The sequence below is a fragment of the Lepus europaeus genome, chromosome 1, assembly GCF_033115175.1.
Source record: "Lepus europaeus isolate LE1 chromosome 1, mLepTim1.pri, whole genome shotgun sequence".
NCBI lineage: Eukaryota > Metazoa > Chordata > Mammalia > Lagomorpha > Leporidae > Lepus > Lepus europaeus.
The window spans coordinates 36,889,573-36,907,818 of NC_084827.1; positions in this window are offsets into that span (position 1 = coordinate 36,889,573).

The window sequence follows — 18,246 nt, forward strand, 5'->3', positions numbered from 1 at the left end:
CCTGTTCCTCACGATCCTGTGTGAGTTTCCTGTGGTTAGACTAACATGCCTGGCCTCCACTGACCCCGACTGTCCACACACTGTTCCCATGACTTGCTCTATTGATTTTATGTCTCTCCAAGAATTATGACTTTCTATTTATTTCTTGTTAATAGTATCCCTCTGAAGCTTTTATAACAGAAAAAAGGGATCTTGATATCAGTGTAAACTGAAGTCAGACCCAGTGCAGAGTAAAGATGTTAAGGAGTGGGGCATGCATTGTGGTGCTGCAGGTTAATCCACTACTTATGATGCTGCTGTCCCATATTAGAGCCCTGGTTCAAGTCCTGGCAATACTTGTTCTGATCCAGCTTCCTGATAATGTGCCTAGGAAGGCAGTAGAACCTGACTCAAGTACTTGGACCTCTGCTGCCTATGTGGGAAACCTGATTGGAGTTCCTGTCTGCTGACTTTGGCCTGGCCCAGAACTGGCTACTGCAGCCATTTGGGGAATGAAGCAGTGGATGGAACATCTCTCCTTCTCTCTCTTTCAAATAAATGAATAAATCTCTTTTGATTTTTTAAGCTTTTTTTTTTTAAGCTGACATTGTGGTGCAGCTTGTAAAGTCACCATTTGGGATGCTGGCATCCCATATTGGTGTGCTGGTTCAGGTTCCAGCTACTCTATTCCCAATCTAGTTTCCGGCTAACATGCACCCTGGGAGGCAACATGTTATGGCCCGAGTACTTGGTATCCGGCCACACATGTGGAGACCTAGATTCAGTTCCTGATTCCTTGCTTCACCCAGTCTCTCTCTCTTACCCCTCTTCTCTTTTCTTCTCTCTCTCTCTCCCCCTCTTCCCCTCTCCCTTTCCCTCTCCCTCACCCTCCCTCTGTCACTCTGCCTTTCAAATACATACATACATAAATCTTTTTTTAAAAAAGAGCAGTAGAGTTAAGCAATAGCCATTTTTTGTATCTATTAAAACAATGTGGGCCGGCACCACGGCTCAATAGGCTAATCCTCCGCCTGCAGCGCCGGCACCCCGGGGTTCTAGTCCGGTCAGGGTGCTGGATCCTGTCCTGGTTGCTCCTCTTCCAGTCCAGCTCTCTGCTGTGGCCTGGGAAGGCAGTGGAGGATGGCCCAAGTGCTTGGGCCCTGCACCCGCATGGGATACCAGGCGAAGCACCTGGCTCCTGGCTTCGGATTAGCGTGGTGCACAGGCCGCAGTGGCCATTAGAGGGTGAACCAATGGTAAAGGAAGACCTTTCTCTCTGTCTTTCCTTCTCTCTCACTGTCCACTCTGCCTGTCAAAAAAAAAAAAAAAAAAAAAACCAACAATGTGGTCAGAAGACACATCACTCTAACTTGTTCGCAGGCTGTGTGACTGTGACAAAGGAGCACATAGTTCTGTTTATACATTACTTCCTCTACAAGGGGCTTCAAAAGTTCATGGAAATGTGCATATCTTATAATTTCATTTTATTTTTATGGTTTTTTTAGTTTTACAATTTAACAATTTTGAACATATTTCACATGCACTTCATATGCAGACATTATATACATACACATTTATACTATTTTCCTTGAAAACAGACATTAATATCACAAAGTGGGGGATTCATGACAATGATCACAATGTGGATCATAATGTGGAGGAAGAAGGGTATATTGTTATGTACATGGTATGACTCAGTGATGCGATATTTATAGTTATATACTAAATGATATGACATCCACACAATTTTTATACTCTCTCTATATTAATTTACACAAAAAAGAGAAAATGTAAGATGTGTCTTTCTGAGCCTGCCTTATTTCACTTAGCATAATAATCTTCACTTCAATACATTTTGTTATAAATGTCAGGGTTTCATTTGCTTTCATGGTTTAGTAATATTCTATTGTGTATATATACCACATTATCATCATCCATTCATCAGTTGATGGGTAATTTCATTTCTCATGAACTTTTTGTGGCCTCCTTATACATCTGGAGGAAAATAATACTTTTTCTCTATTCAGCAGGAAACTAACCCTGGTGGGGCATCTCATTAGGTTTGGAAGTCATCAGTTAAGAAGTTGCATTAATATCTCTGGGGGCACAGATCTCCCCTGGAGCTTTGTTTGACCAAGAAGTCCTTCCTTTCTCCTAGGGCAACCTGCAGTCACCACAGCGTGTTAGTTATGCATATTAAACATTTGATTATATGCTCAACAGAAATCCATGCAGATCTGACTGGGATTTCTTTACCAATTTCAACGGAAAAGTGTCTATTTACCAGAGGACAGATTTTATTTAAGACATACAACAGAAGGCAACAGAATCAAGATCCTTTTTGTTTGTTTGTTTGTTTGCTTTGTCTAACCTTAATTCTTATTTTTACAGTTTGGCAAATTCTTTTTTTTTCTTTTTGTTTTAAATTAAACTTTTATTTAATGAATATAAATTTCCAAAGTACAGCTTGTGGGTTACAATGGCTTCCCCCTCCCAAAACTTCCCTCCCACCCGCAACCCTCCCCTTTCCCGCTCCCTCTCCCCTTCCAATCACATCATGATTCATTTTCAATTCTCTTTATATACAGAAGATCAGTTATTTTTCTGATTCAAGAGCACCTTTTAAGATAATCCCAGATGGTAAATGTACCCAGACCCTTGCCTCACATAAATGTGTTTGAGCATTTCTCCAAATGCTTACCCTGTCTTGTTTCATGCCTTCTCTAAAGCCGCTTTTAAAAATGTAGTCTGCAGAGAGCAAGAGGACGAAGAGAAGGAAAACTGACCCTTAAGAACCAGGTTCACAGGAAGACAATGGAAAGTAGCAGCTAGATTTTTAAGACTGAGATGTCAGCGTCAGCAACACTCTGAGATGCGTAACAATAACCTGGTAAATTTGAAGGTATCTGATTATAATTTAATAAGTTTAAAAACTGTATGGAGGGGCTGGTGATGTGGCACAGCAGGTTAACCTGTGGTCTGCAGAGCCAGCATCCCATATGGGTGCCAATTTGACTCCTGGCTGTTCTGCTTCCAATCCAGCTCCCTATTAATGTGCCTGGAAAAGCGGCAGGAGATGGCCCAAGTCCTTGGGCCCCTGCACCCACACAGGGGACCTGGATGAACCTCCTGGAGTGAACTAGGGATGGAAGACTCTCTCTCTCTCTCTTTCTCTCTCAGCCTTTCCAATAAATGAAATACATCTTTTAAAAAAACTTCATTGAGTACCTCTTTTATATTTACTGGCTCTTCAAAACCCACTTGTACTTCCTAGCAGCACTCATTTCTTTTATTCTTCCCAGACCTCTTTAAACACACCATTCTGGGGCATGTCCTTGTCTCCCGACTTGTCTAGAGACAGCCGCACTGCTCAGAGAGGGCCGTCACTCAGTCTGAAGGCACAGTGACACCTCAGGTGACGACTGTCAATGCTCCTGCAGCTGTGGCCACCGGAAGGTGAGGAGCCACATTCTAACGTCTGAAGGGTGCGTGACTCACAGAAGGTACTTGTACTAGCTTGCTAGGACTTGTTGTGCTAGAGCCATTCACATGGCCTTATTTATCTCTTTAAAGGCTCTGTCTCCAAATACATCACTTTCTGGGGTACTGGGAGATCAGGACTTTAACAATGAGTTAGAGGGGACACAGTTCAGCCCATGACAAATAATCCTGTCCTCTCTAGTAGAGCGCATTCAAATGGTGAGCTCTCCGTGTTTTAAAAGTTGCCAGAGTCAGAGTCAAGACTACCATTTATTTAGTAGAAAGTTTTAGAAGAACTAAGAAGTTTGTGCAAACTCAGTTTAAACATTAGCTCTTGAGCAAGATGGATTCAACAAAAAGCTAGGAGGTATTATTTTAAGCCCAGTATTTGGAGAACCCCACTCCCTACTTCTTCATCCTGTAGGTTGGTTTTAATTACAAGGTTTGGAATAGAGGACTGGGAATGGGGTGTTGGAAAAGGGAGTTTTATGCAGCCTGTTGACCCTACTCAGCTGCACAAGAATGGGCCTTGAGTCTGGATGGGAGATAAAGAAACTTCATACCGTGCACTGGGCTTACCCTGAGGGAGAGTATCATTCCCTGTACTAGGCTTGATGTGCACCTCATTCTCTGTTGGAGAAAATGCATCATACGAACCCTGGCCAGCCCTACTGCTGTATCTGTTCCCTTCAGGTAGGAAGCAAGGTCCCACTTACTGCAGCACACACTGGAGTGTGTGCAGCTACTCTGCTCACATTGGCTGTGGAAAGGATCTGCCTGCCATCAGGGACCCACACATTGCAAGAGCTAGACCTTGTGCACTCTCGTTTCTCTTGCTATAGGTAAGTGACCTGGAACCATGCATTGGTTTCTTCTCTGGTTTTCATTAAACTATCTCTCAACCTTAGCTAAATGCATGTTACATTCTATCCTATTTTACAGTCTGACCATCCAGGAAACAAGAGAATTACTGGTGAAAAAAAGACTGTTGCTTCTCTTCCATCCTTGACCTTATGCTCACTTTCCTAGTCTCTCTCAGTCAGTTTCTCAGGAGATCTCCCTTGACTGTCCTTCCTCTCACTCCAAATTTCACCCATCCAGTCTCTTGCTGTCCTGAGAGGCTACAGAACCTTCCTTCTTCCCGAGACCAATTCCTCTTGGTGTGTTTGTCAATCAAGTCCTCCAAAACTTCTCTGCTTCAGTGATTCTTCCTCATTGCAACACTCTCACTTTCCAAAGGTTGTTTCCCTGGCTCCCCAAAATAGGCTCAGTATTATTAGAGCAAAACAAAACATAATTCTCTCAGTTTGGGTCCTACTTCTCCTTTTCACTGCCAACACTCTAAGGCTCACTGTAGGCTTGAATTCACTTGTTCATTTTCTGTAGTCCATGTTGGACACTGCATTGTTGGCAGACTTTTCCCCCTCCCCTGGTTTGCTGTGGCCCTACCTACCTGTTCTCTTTCTCCCACAGCTCAGCTCCTGTTCCACTCCTCCTCCTGCTCTGTGGCTTCTCAATAGGTGACCCCACCAGATCCAATGGTACCAATAAAAGCTGCTGTTCAAATACTGACCAAATTAATACAATTTATTTGAACTTCATCCCATGAACCACAAGACCAACTGCCTCCTGGGCATCTCTACCTGGGTGTTCAAGTGGCATTTCAATGTCAGAAATCCTATAGATTAAAAGCAATTTAAGAGACATATCACATCATAGACCTTATCTCAAGCCTGATTCAAACCACCTGGAAAAAACATGATACAATCAGAAAACTTGAACATTAGCTGGGTTTTTGATACTATTATGGAACCCTTATTAAAATATTTGGGTATAATAATAATGAAGTTATGTTTTTAAACATTCCTTATCTTTATGAGATATATACCAAAATACTTAAGATGAAATTATATACTGTATGATAATTTTCTTTAAAGTAATCTGGCAGGCTGGCATTGTGGTAGAGTGGACTAAGCCTTCACCCGTGGCACTAAGATCCCATATGGACACTGGTTCTAGTCCCAGCTGCTCCTTTTCCAATCTAGCTCTCTGTTATGGGCTGGGAAAGTAGTAGAAGATGGCCTAAGTGCTTGGGCCCCTGTGCCTATGTGGGATAGCCAGAAGAAGCTTCTGGCTCCTGGCTTTGGATCGGCACAGCTCTGGCTATTGCTGCCATTTGGGGAGTGAACTAGTGGATGGAAGATCTTCTTCGCTGTCTCTCCCTCTCACTGTCTGTAACTCTACTTCTCAAATAAATAAATAAAAAATTTTTAAAAAACTATGGCAGGAAAGGGTGTGGAGTTTATGGATGAAATTAGACTAGGCATGAGTTGAAGCTGATGGTGGGATGGGGTCTCCACACATAATCATCTATATTTTGGTATTTTTAACAAAAGTTTTTCAAAATAAAAGGATAAAAACATCAATAAGAGGTCAAAAATACCATTGAATTTCACAAGCATAATACTAAAAATGCAGTGTAATCCTAATACTTTGCAATGAGATGAAATGGTGATTTTTTTCTTAAATTTTAATGAGGTTCAACAGTTATCTCAGATTTACAACTACCAAATTTAAACACAGTGGAAACTTCTCTTTTATAGAGACAGAAATGGTAGTAAGCACTATATTATACAAAAAACATTTTGAAGCACAGAAACACACATAACATATTCTTAAAGGAGAGAGAAGAAGGAAGGGAAGGAGGAGGGAGAGAGAAAATAAACGCCTTTTATTAAGGAAACTTCTTCCAAAAAATTTGTGTTACAGAAACAAAATTTTGAAAACACATATTTGAAAATGTTTCCACTGTTATGCAATCTTTGTGGTCAAGGAAGACATAAGATGTCACTTTGACAAATTATTAACTTAAAACCTTTAAAAATTGGTAATAAATTCCACAAGAAAGCTGGAAATAAATTTCATGATTCACTTTAGAATCTTGCAAGTAATTACTTTTTCTGAGTTTTAAACATTTTTTAAAAAAATACACTAAGTGGCCGGTGCCGCGGCTCACTAGGCTAATCCTCCGCCTTGCGGCGCCAGAACACCGGGTTCTAGTCCCGGTCGGGGCACCGATCCTGTCCCGGTTGCCCCTCTTCCAGGCCAGCTCTCTGCTGTGGCCAGGGAGTGCAGTGGAGGATGGCCCAAGTGCTTGGGCCCTGCACCCCATGGGAGACCAGGATAAGCACCTGGCTCTTGCCATGGGATTAGTGCGGTGCACCGGCCGCAGCGCGCCTACCGCGGTGGCCATTGGAGGGTGAACCAACGGCAAAGGAAGACCTTTCTCTCTGTCTCTCTCACTGTCCACTCTGCCTGTCAAAAAAGAAAAAAATACACTAAACAAATTTGGAAGAATAAATGTTAACCTAGTCTCTTAAATACTAATGATAGCAAATGAACTTTGGTGAAGAATAGTATCCCCATCAAGACTTAAGTCATTCTACAAGTATTTTGTGTTGATAATGGAGTAGAAAGAGAGTAGAAGGAGATTGGAAAGTGTATCTACTTAGCATATACTATCCAGCAGACCCTGATACAGATATCATGCTTATATCTCCTAATCATCTCGTTATAATGGTTATTCCATGTCTTTTAGATACAAATTGAACATTTATTATTAAAAAAATAAAGAAGAGAGAACGGCACCACGGTACAGTAGGTTAAGCCTCTGCCAGCCCTGCCAGCATCCCATATGATTCATGTCCAGGCTGCTCCTCTTCTGGTTTAGTTCTATGTTTATGGCTTGGGAAAGTGGTGAAAGATGGCCCAAATGCTTGGGCTCCTGTACCCACAAGGCTTCAGATTGGCCCAGCTCTGGCCATTGCAGTCATTTGGGGAGTGAACCAGTGAATGGAAGACCTTTCTCTCTGTCTCTCCCTCTCTCTGTCTGTAACTCTACCTCTCAAATATATAATGAAAACATTAGAAAGAAGCTTACAATCAAAGTCAAAATACAGTGGCAGGCACTGTGGCACAATGGATTTTGTCGCCGCCTGTGATACCAGCACCCCATATCTGAACACTGGTTCAAGTCCCAGCTGCTCCATTTCTGACCTAGCTCCATAATAATGTGCCTGGGAATGCAACAGAAGTTGACACAAGCACTTGGGGCCCACCTACCAATGTGGGAGACATTGGCTCTTGGCTTCCTCCCAGCATAGCCTCAACCATTGCAGCCATTAGGGGAGTGAACAAGCGGGTTGAAGGTTCTCTCTCTCTCTCTCTCTCTCTCTTGCTCTCTCTCTCTCTCCTTCTTTGTCACCCTGCCTTTCAAATAAAAAAAATTAAAACAAAAAAATACAAAGATATAAAAACATCCAACTAGTTTGCAAAAGCAAATGATAGGCATAATGGAAGTTGGGAATTTATTAATGAATACAATTGAAAAGTACAATTTAGTAAGTACATCTAGGAACGAACTTTTCCTATTATATCTACATGTCTTTGTTAGATATTTTTCCAGCTGAGGCAGTCATTAAAACCAGGTGTCCGAATCCACCAAATCAGAAACAAGGCTTTAAAAATATGTTAGGATTTCAATCACACAACTCTCATTAAATGCAGCAGTGTGGAGGTGAGCATTTAGCCTAGGAGCCAACTGCCCCATGTCCCACACTGGAGTTCTGGGTTCAATTCTTGACCCTGCAGATCCTGGGAAGCAGCAGTGATAGCTCAAGCAGTTGGGATCCTGTGAGCTAAATAGGAGGCCTACATTCCATTCCTGTCTCCTGGCTCTGGCCCCAGAGCAGGCCATTGTGCGTCTTTGGGGGAGTGAACCAGCAATTGAGAATCCTTTTTCTCCAGCTAATTAAAAAATAAAAATCTGTAAAATTATAATCACATGTAATATTAAAATAATATTTTGATGACAATAAGATTTTAGACATTAATAAATACAATCTTCCTTTTAAAAGTTTATTTGAAATAATTTCATCTTTTAAATTTATATTTGTGTGTTGTCTGTAATGTGCAGGATACATTAGGGAAGCATTTGTGTGCAAGCTTGTGTGTGCGTGTGCTTTGTGATTTTTAAATAACTAAAAATTGAATTTCACTTCAGCCAAGACAGCCAGGGGAGCTCCATAGACCCATTCACAAAGAAAATAGGTGAAAACTATAAAAAATTATTCAGTGACAATAATCAGTCCTAAGGTTGGAACCAAGCCACAAATAGGGCCTTGAATGCAAACACTAGATACCATCAGGTCCCAGTCTCCTAGCTACCCTCCCTTAACTCACTGAACTGAGGGAGTGGTGCAGCCAGCCCCACCAGATTCTAATTACTGGATGCCTGAGGTTATGTGCCTCTCCAATAGATAACACCTGGGTAGCCAGTATTGTCCCAAGGGGTTCCATTTAGAGGAGGTCCAGGGCAGAAAGTACCTAGCACCTGCATGGAGCCCCCAGCCTGACTGATGCCCACTTGACCATCTTACCAACCAGGTGACACTGTGCAGCCAGCTCACACAGAGGATCTACTTAACACTTCAGTGCTGGGCTGCAGGCTTCCCACTTGCCCATGTTCTAAGGCACATGTTACCTGGTTCCTTATCTCACAACAGCTAGGGCTGTTAGGTAGGAAGTCAGATATGAGCCTATGTGTATATGTGACAAAGGCCTAAGGAGACATTTGGTTCTAGCATATACATCTCAAAGTCATCCTGATAACTTCCCAGGGGCAGCCCAGGATTTGCATCCTGCCTTGCTCCTTCTACCCAATAACCTGCCGGGTGGGAGTCCTCGCCCCTTCTGCCCGATAGTCTTCCAGGTGCAACCCAGTATCTGCCCTTCCTCTGTGCCAGCCAGACTCCCCCTTGTCTGATAACTTCAGGGAGAAGACTCAGATAGGAGTTTTTCTATTTATATCCAAAAAGTCCTTTGTTCCAAGAGGAGCAGAGGTGGGGAAGCAAGACCCATCTCCTTACCCACCCACCCCTGCCTCAACCGACTGAGCCCTCAGCCCTCTGCCTCTCTGCTGAGCCTCCCACCTGGCCTGTCCAGGTGTACTCTCTCCACTCAACCATGTAACCCCGCTCTCCCCCAGTCTGAGCGACTGGGCACTCTCTCTCAGGTCCTGTCTGGAGAGGTGCCCATCTGTTCTTATGGATGTCCCTTCCCTAATAAACTTTGCTATTTTACTTTCCACTACTCTGTCTCACGCCTGAATTCTTTCTTGTGCGAAGAACCCTGCCATTCTCCGGTAACAGGTCTAATATCACCACTTGTGGACCAGAGCATGAAACAAAGAAGGAATGTACAAGCGTCCGTGGCTGACACCAGTGACTTGCAACTCTCACAATTTTGCCAGTCTAGCCCCCTTCTTTGTAGTCTTTTTAAAAAACCCCAAACATCCTCATTTAAAATGGTGGTAGCTACCTCTTCATCTGTCAACAGATTAAATGATCTCTTTCCCCTCCAAATCTCCTCCCTATTTTGATTTGGCCTTGGAGACAGTGACCCAGTTTTCAGTAACAAGGTCAGAAAGAAAATCAAGGAACATTTATCCAAGAGGAACTACTAAAATCCAGTAAGAACAGAGTCTGTGATATCCAAAGCCTTATCTGCTTTCTCTCTCTATCTTCCCAGCCCAGCAAGATATAAAGTCCTCTCTAGTCTGGTGCAGACAAAAACACAGGATTCCCCTTCTCTCTGATTCTCAGAAGGCTATCATTCTAGGAAAAGCAGGAAGTCAGCATTTCTCACCCTGCCCCAGACACCTGCTGTTCAGGCTAAGGTCTGGGTGAATTATGTCAAAACCTGGGAGCTTCCTTCTTCAGCTCAGCACCCCCCAGTGGGATGGAGTCTCCACCTTGGGAGCAGCATGCAGAAAGCACTGGGCTCAGATCACTCTTGTCTTTGCCCATCTGTAGTTCATAAAAAGCCAGGAGATGAGTGTTGAGAAAACCTGAAGCTACTGCTACCCCTCTGTCAAGTATTTTGGGCCCTTAAAACAAAGGAATCAATAAAGAAAAAAGAAACACCACCTTCCCCCTCTCCTATCTCAAGCCCTGGCTCTAAGACTTTGCCCAGAGGTAGAAGAAAGCTATAAAACAAAGAACTATAAAACAAAGAACACTAAATCTGCTTCAAAAGTAACCAATTTCATTTGTAACAGATTGTAGAGAAGTTAAAGTCTAAGGGTGTTGTGCAATACAGCCATGTTTGCCGTTTTCGGTGAAAGGCAACCAGAAGGAGATTAATGGTTCACTGGAGATAGAAGCTCACTGGTAGGTAACTGATTTATCAGCAACAACCCCTACAAGAGATAATAGGAAGCGCCCTCCTGGGGTCAGAAAAAAATATCAGCAATGGAAATCTGTATCTTCAAAGAAATGTGATTTTCTTGGATTAGACTATGAGGCAATTTATGCTCCAGGGTACTGTTGAAGAGAACAAAGCATTGGGCTAAAGTACAGTTTAAGAGATGAATGTGGTCAGAGAAAAGACAATCCTGTCAAAATTATAGGCGACTGCATGCCTGCTGAAGGCAGCACCTACTGTGGAAGGAAATAGACCTCAGTAAGATGATTCAGCCAATTCTCTAAACAGACGGACAAGAAAATAACAACAAAGTAGACCAAACACTTATCTATCCAAAACTAGCCTTTTATCCTAAGAAACAGGAATAAGAGAGCAAAATAAACCTAAAAGTAGTCAAAAGGAAGGGAAAAATAATGATTAGAGTAAAAAACGAAACATAGAATAGAAAAACAAGAGAAACCTGATGAACATGACACCAGATTCTTTAAAAAGATCAACAAAATTGAAAAGCTGTTAGCTAGACTGACCAAGAAAAAAGAATTTAAATGACTAAGATTATAAGTGACAATGGCTACATTTCTCCTAGCCTTATAGAAATAACAAAGGATGAAAAAGGAACATCGCAAAACAACTCTCATTAAAAACAGCAGTATAGGAGTGGGCACTTAACCTCGTCATCGTTAACACACCAATGCTCCTTGTCAGAGTTCCTGGGTTTGATTCCAGCTCCAGTTTCTTTCTCTCTCTCTCTCTCTCTGCCAGGGCAGATCCTGGAATGCAGCAGAAATGGTTCTGGGATACCTGGATTTGGTTTCTGGATTCTGGTTCATTCCCCTGCCCAGTAGGCCGTTGCAGGTCTTTTGGAGATAAACCAGAAGATGGGACTGCTCCCTTTGCCTCTCAAAAAAAATTTTATTTTAAGAAACAATGTAATTGAGGCATCACTGTTGCCTCCCAGGATGAAAACTTGCAGGAAGCTGGAATCAGGATCAAGGCCAAGACCTGAAGCTAGGCATCTGATACAGGATGTGGGCATCTCAAGTGCATCTTAGCTGCTATGCCAAACGCCCACTTCTTCTGACTGTTCTCAAGCATTTAAAATAAAAAAGCATTCTTAGACTGTGGTCTTCATAAAAACAGATGACTGGCTGGGTTTGACAAGTAGGCTTATATTTGCCAACCCATCTTTGCCTATGGCTGAATAGAGAGATAACCAAGGAAAATTACTAGAAATAACAATTAACCTCTAAAAACACATTTCTTTTTCTCAAATATGTTGTTCATAGTGGGAGTGGGGGAAATTCAGAAAGTTGCCAAAAGTATTGCACTGTGGTTTCAACACTAAAACTTTCAAATCTAATTATGTACAATTAAAATTAACTCCATCATTGACTGATAACATAAATGAAAACAAACAACTCCCAAGCTGCTTAGCAATCTGCTTGGCGTACTTGTAAATTGAATATCGATTTTCATCCTCTTCAGCTGAGTGAACTTTTAGTTTATTATTTATTTATTTATTTAGGGGAAGAAACTGATCTATCAAGAGAGCCCTCTGGATGACTTCTCTCTCTGGATGACTTCCTCAATGCCCACAATGGCCACGGCCAGGCTGAAGCTGGGAGCCAGGAGCACAATCCGGGTCTCCAGTGTGGGTGGCAGAACCTCAGTTATTTGAGGCATCACTGCTGCCTCTCAGGGTCTACATCAGCAGGAAGCTGGAGTCAGGAGCTAAGGCCAAGTATTGAACCCAGGTACTGCAAGGTGGGACACAGGCACATTGAAGGCTGGGAGGCCAAATGCCTGCCCCAAGCTGAATGCACTTTGTAGTCGCTACAATCTTGAGACTGGAAGTTGAGGAGGAGGGATATTAAACTATTCCCAGGGGCTGGTGCTATGGCGTAGTAGGTTAATCCTCCGCCTGCAGTGCCAGCATCGCATGTGGGCACCGGTTCTAGTACCGGTTGCTCCTCTTCCCATTCAGCTCTCTGCTGTGGCCTGGGAAAGCAGTAGAAGATGGCCCACGTGCTTGGGCCCCTGCACCCACGTGGGAGACCAGGAAAAAGCTCCTGGCTCCTGGCTTTGGATTGGCGCAGCTCCGGTTGTTGCAGCCATTTGGGGAGTGAACCAGCAGATGGAAGACCTCTGTCTCTCTCTGTCTCCCTCTCTCTGATGTGGGATGTCAGTGTCCTAGGCAGTGGCTTAACTGCTGCACCAAATGCCTACACCAAAGGAGACATTCTTAATAAATCAATCTAACTATTGTCCCCCTTTTCCTCAAACTTTTCTTACTGTCTTGATTATTCAAGTATGATAGGAATTCCTGATGTTTTAGTTTAACACAGAAGGATTAAATTAGCATTCAAAATAGAGAAACAATTATTAAAACGAGAGGAAATGGTATCTTCTCCAAGTACAATTCAACAGAGCAACAAGCGGACAAATCATTCTGGCAGGGAGGCTATCAGGCTGTGACTCAGGCCGCACTCGGTACTAATGAGGGACCCAACATATTTGCATTCATCTAGAGCAAGAATACCTGTGTCTGTTTTATATAGATTGACGGAAGTACATTTTCACTTTTCTGCTATCATTATCCTTTTCTATCTTTCCTCATATGTTCTCTATGCCTTTTGGACTAATTTAGAATAGAATATGTTATAGCTGTGGTGAGTCAGGGGTACAATCAACATAAAATGAGATTGTCAAGTGACTTTAATTTTTCTTTGATCATCCCTTCAGTATATTGTAATACCTTGATGAAAATGGTTAATGAGATTTTAAAGCTAAATGACCCCTGTTGGGGAAAAATGCAAAATGAAAGTTTGGTGGGTACAAATATATGCATTAGACTCAAGCTTTTTGGGCTTCAGGAAAGGTAACAGAGAGTACTGCACTATGAATTTCTTCCACATCAAGTAAAGCGCCAGCTTTAGGAATTTCTGTAAGAAAACCATGATTTGCATTATTTTCAGCCTGAAGTCAAAACATTCTTCTGAGTGTTGGCTTAAAAGCTTATACAATGTTCCTTACATCACCGGTAGCAAGCTCAAAGATGTTATGCATGTTTAATGTAGATAAATGTTGGGGCCGGCGCTGTGGCATAGCAGGTAAAGCCAACGCCTGTAGTGCCAGCATCCCATATGGGCTCTGGTTCGAGTCCCAGCTGCTCCACTTCCCATCCAGCTCTCTGCTGTGGCCTGGGAAAGCAATAGAAGATGGTCCAAGTCCTTGGGCCCCTGCACCCAAGTGGAAGACTCGGAAGAAGCTCTTGGCTCCTGGCTTCAGATTGACACAGTTCCAGCTGTTGTGGCCATTTGAGGAGTGAACCAGCAGATTGAAGAACTAACTCTCTTCCCCCCCCCCCCCCGCCTCTCCTTCTCTCTCTGTGTAACTCTGACTTTCAAATAAATAAATAAATCTTAAAAAAATTAATGTAGATAAATGTTAAGCCCTCCAACACTGGCAAAGATGCAAATAGGTTTACATTTAAAAACTTGATTGAAACAGAATTTCTAACTCTTGCAGAGATCTGGGATTGGGGGATCTCATACCCCATGGGTGTTTGCTCTCAATTTATGTGACCAAGTCATTAACAGTTGAGAGTTCTGGTGTCCACTTCAACATTCTGATAGTAGCACCAGGGAAATACACCATTTGATGATGGTTCTGAAGTCCCCAAGAGTTCTCAAACTTTTTTAAGCAGCAAATCCTATTTAAAAAAAAAAAACAACCTATTCATTGCAATCTCATCTCAGAGTCCATTTCTAAAAATAACAACTTACAAGGGGAACATTTATACACTGCTGGGGGAGGGAAGAAGGAGGGTAATATGTTCTTGGAATTCTACCTACAAAACACATTGAATCTGTTAAAAACTAATTAATTAAATTTAAGAAAACCACAACCATGTAATTTGTTTACCTATTACCTATGACTGCTTTCTCATTACAAGGGCAAATGAATAGTAATGACAGAGACATTGTATTCTGCAAATCTGAAAATATTTACTATCTAACCCATTTCAGCAAAAGGTTGATGACCTCTGTATACATTAGAACACTCTAGCTCACTTCCTGAAAGCAGGCTTCCAACAAGACTCTGCCAGCTATAAACATTCCTGAGCGCTATGCATCGTCTCCACTTGGAGGCAAGTGTCATCACAAATAATGGGTATGTGCTTGCCCAGCGCTGTGCTTGCTTGCATGGAGAATCCTGAAAGAATGTGAGTTGCAATCTCTGTGCTCAAGTAGTTTAAAATCCAGTTCAGTGAAATACAATGTTTTATTCTGCATCAAACTCAACTAGTTTCTGTGTTTCTAACACAAATCATTCCTTCTAGAAAGCAAACTAAAGTGAAGATTGGGGAAAGTGCAGGAGGGAGTTCCCATTACAGCAAAAAATTTAATAATTTCAAATTGAGTATTGAACACCTCTGGTTTTTTTTTCAGTATTTATTTATTTACAGAGTTTACAGTATTTATTTAGTTACAGAGAGGCAGAGGCAGAGGCAGGAAGAAAGAAAGAGAAAGAGAGAGAGAGAGAGAGAGAGAGAGAGAGAGAGAGAGAATATCTTCCATCCTCTAGTTCACTTCCCAAATAGCTACAGGGCTGGAGCTCAGCTGATCCAAAACCAGGAGCCTGGAGCATCTTCTGTGTCTCCCTTGTAGGTGTAGGGGCTCAAGTACTTGGGCCATCTTCCACTGTTTTTCCAGGCACATTAGCAGGGAGCGGGATCAGAAGTGGAGCATCCAGAACTCAAACCGGCGCCCAGACGGGATGCCAGCACTGCAGGTGGCAGCTTTACCCACTGCTCCACAGTGCTGGCCCTGAACATCTCTGTTCTTAAACTACTTGTGGCCTGAGCCCCTCTTTTACACTCTTCTGTTCTCTCCCAATCCCATTCCCAGTTCTCTCATCTCTCACACATAGGACTTTACTACTTCTGCTGTAGCTGCTGGGACCTAGACACTCAAGGTTTCCCCTTCACTCCAAGCAATTTATCAAGGTCTAGTTTTCAGTCATGCACTAAACAGAGATAATTCCCTCCTTTAAAGAAAATCTGATACCAACTGCTAAGAGAATGATTAACAAACAGAAACAGGTATTTGTCCTGGTAGGTAAAGACAGTTAGGATACCCGCCTCCCACATTGAAGTACCTGGCTCTGGCTCCTGACTCTCATCTCTTGCTAATGCAGACCCTGGGAGGCAGTGGTGATGACTCAAATGATTAAGCTCCTGCCACCCACGTGGGAGACCCAGATTGAGTTCTCAACTCCCAGCTTCATCCCCAGTTGCAGGCATTTGGGGAGTGAACAAATGATGAGAGTTTCTTTCTCTGTCTCCCTCCCTCCATCCTCTTCTCCTATCTCTCAAATGAATAATTTTTTTTAAAATACACATCCCAGTGGAGCAGGGCTGGGGAGAACAAAAGCACTGTTGGTGAGAGAATCATGAGCAGGAGTTTGGAGATGGAGGCATGGGCAGCTCAACAAGAGAGGCAATGAATGACAGACGTGAGAGGGAAATCAGAAGCAAGCAGAGGAGCAAGAAGCTTATAAGCAGAGAAGCAAGCAAGATATGGCCAAAGGACCAGGCTGACCTAAGCGACCAAGCATTAGGAGCAGCCAGGAGAAGGAGGCCTTTACTGCACGTGGATGCTGAGGCTGCATTAGGGGATGAGGCCAGGAGGCAGGCAAGAGCATATCATTGGGATCTAAGAAAAATAGGGTAACAGCCTGGACCATAGGAGTAATGAGGATAAAGGGTTGGGGGGTGGTGGATATAGCTACAAAGAATTCTAGAGAAAAACATCATTTAGCAAAGCTTTCAGGAATGGAGAGGGAAAGAGGATTATAAGGTTTGAGCCCGGATGACTTGAACGATGGTGGAGGTACTAGCAAGCACAATACTGTTTTAAAAATGGACAATCTATGCCTTTCCCTTGTCATAAAAGAATTTGTTCTTATAGAAAAGGTATATACACATGGGAATAAACTTATGACAGAGATATGAATTAGCAGAGATAAAGGAAGCTGAGAGTGACATAATCCTCTACTTAGTATTCACTGTATTGCTGATGCTCCTCGCAGGTGAGGCATTGGCTTCACAGCTGTAACCATGTCCACCAGAACCTGTCACCTGCCTGGCAGTGCACTCAAGAATGAAGACACTGATCTTCACCACACGAGGTAATGTGACAGAGATGGCCTTAGCAGGAAGCACCCTGCACACGTCCAGTCCACTGATCAATAGCTGAAAATTTCTAGAAGCACAGTAGTAAGTCACAGCCCAGTGAAAGCTTTTCCAGAGCAGAGGAGACTTCTGAGGACCAAGGAGGGTGAGAATCAAGTCTGGGTGCTTGGAGCTGTCCTTACTGCCTAGGGTGCTGTCCCACTACTTATGAGTAGAACTGTACTCATAATAGGGTACACTTCATAGTTTTATTTTGCTCTCTAGTCTTCTTCTGCTTCTTCTACTCCATAGCTCTTCCCAAAGGCCTCCCCCCACACAAATGCCTGTTTCACAGATACCTCTGCTACTTCTTTTGTCTTCATTACAAAGAAAATTACTAACAATATGGCATTTACTGAATACTTGGCATTTGCCAGCTTTCGTTCCCAATATCTCCTAAACATGGAGTCGTTTTAAACTCTTACCGACCCTATGAGTTAGGTAATAATTACCTTCATTCACAAAAGAGGAAATAGCAGAATGATTTAAAAAGGTGCGTATGGCCCAGGGCTGTGCATGAGGCTGTGGAGTATGCACTGACACAACTTCAGGGGGCGCCATTTTACCTCCACCATGCTGTGTTCTACAGTTGCCTGCCAAGGTCACAAGGCTCAGACTTGCTTTTCCTGCTAAGGTCAAAAACTACTAATTAAAGCAGGTGAAAGATTCAGGAGTCTGCCTCTAGCTCCTACCATTAACTATCGTATAATTTGGAACCCGTTCCTTTCATATAATTCCTTTATCCATGTGGTAACTCTTAGGAGCTCAGCAATTCTGTTATACTTTGTGGGAACCACTCATTATCAGTCATATTTACCTTATACTCTAGACAAATAGAAACCTCAAGTAACTAGAACTATGACCAGTAAGTCATCGGTAGAAGTTGAAGAAAGCAGAGTAATTCTCTAACCTAAACCAGAATTCTAGTTCTTTCTGCATATGTTTATAAAAGAAATTTTATCTTAATGCCAGCAGGGTATTTGAAATTTCTCTTCTAGGTTCTTTTTTATAATTAAAAAAAATTATTTGAAAGGAAGAGAGAAGGAGAGACAGAGAGAGAGGTGTTCCATCTACTGGTTCACTCCCCAAATGGCCTCAAGGGCTGGGGATGGGCTAGTCTGAAGCCAAGAGCCAGGAGTGAGTTGGCACCATAGTATAGTAAGATTAAGCCTCCGCCTGCAGCACTGGCATCCCATATGGGCAGCAGTCACGTCCCGCTGTTCCTCTTCTGATCCAACTCTCTTTATAGCCTGAGAAAGTAGTGGAAGATGTTCCAAGAGCTTGGGCTC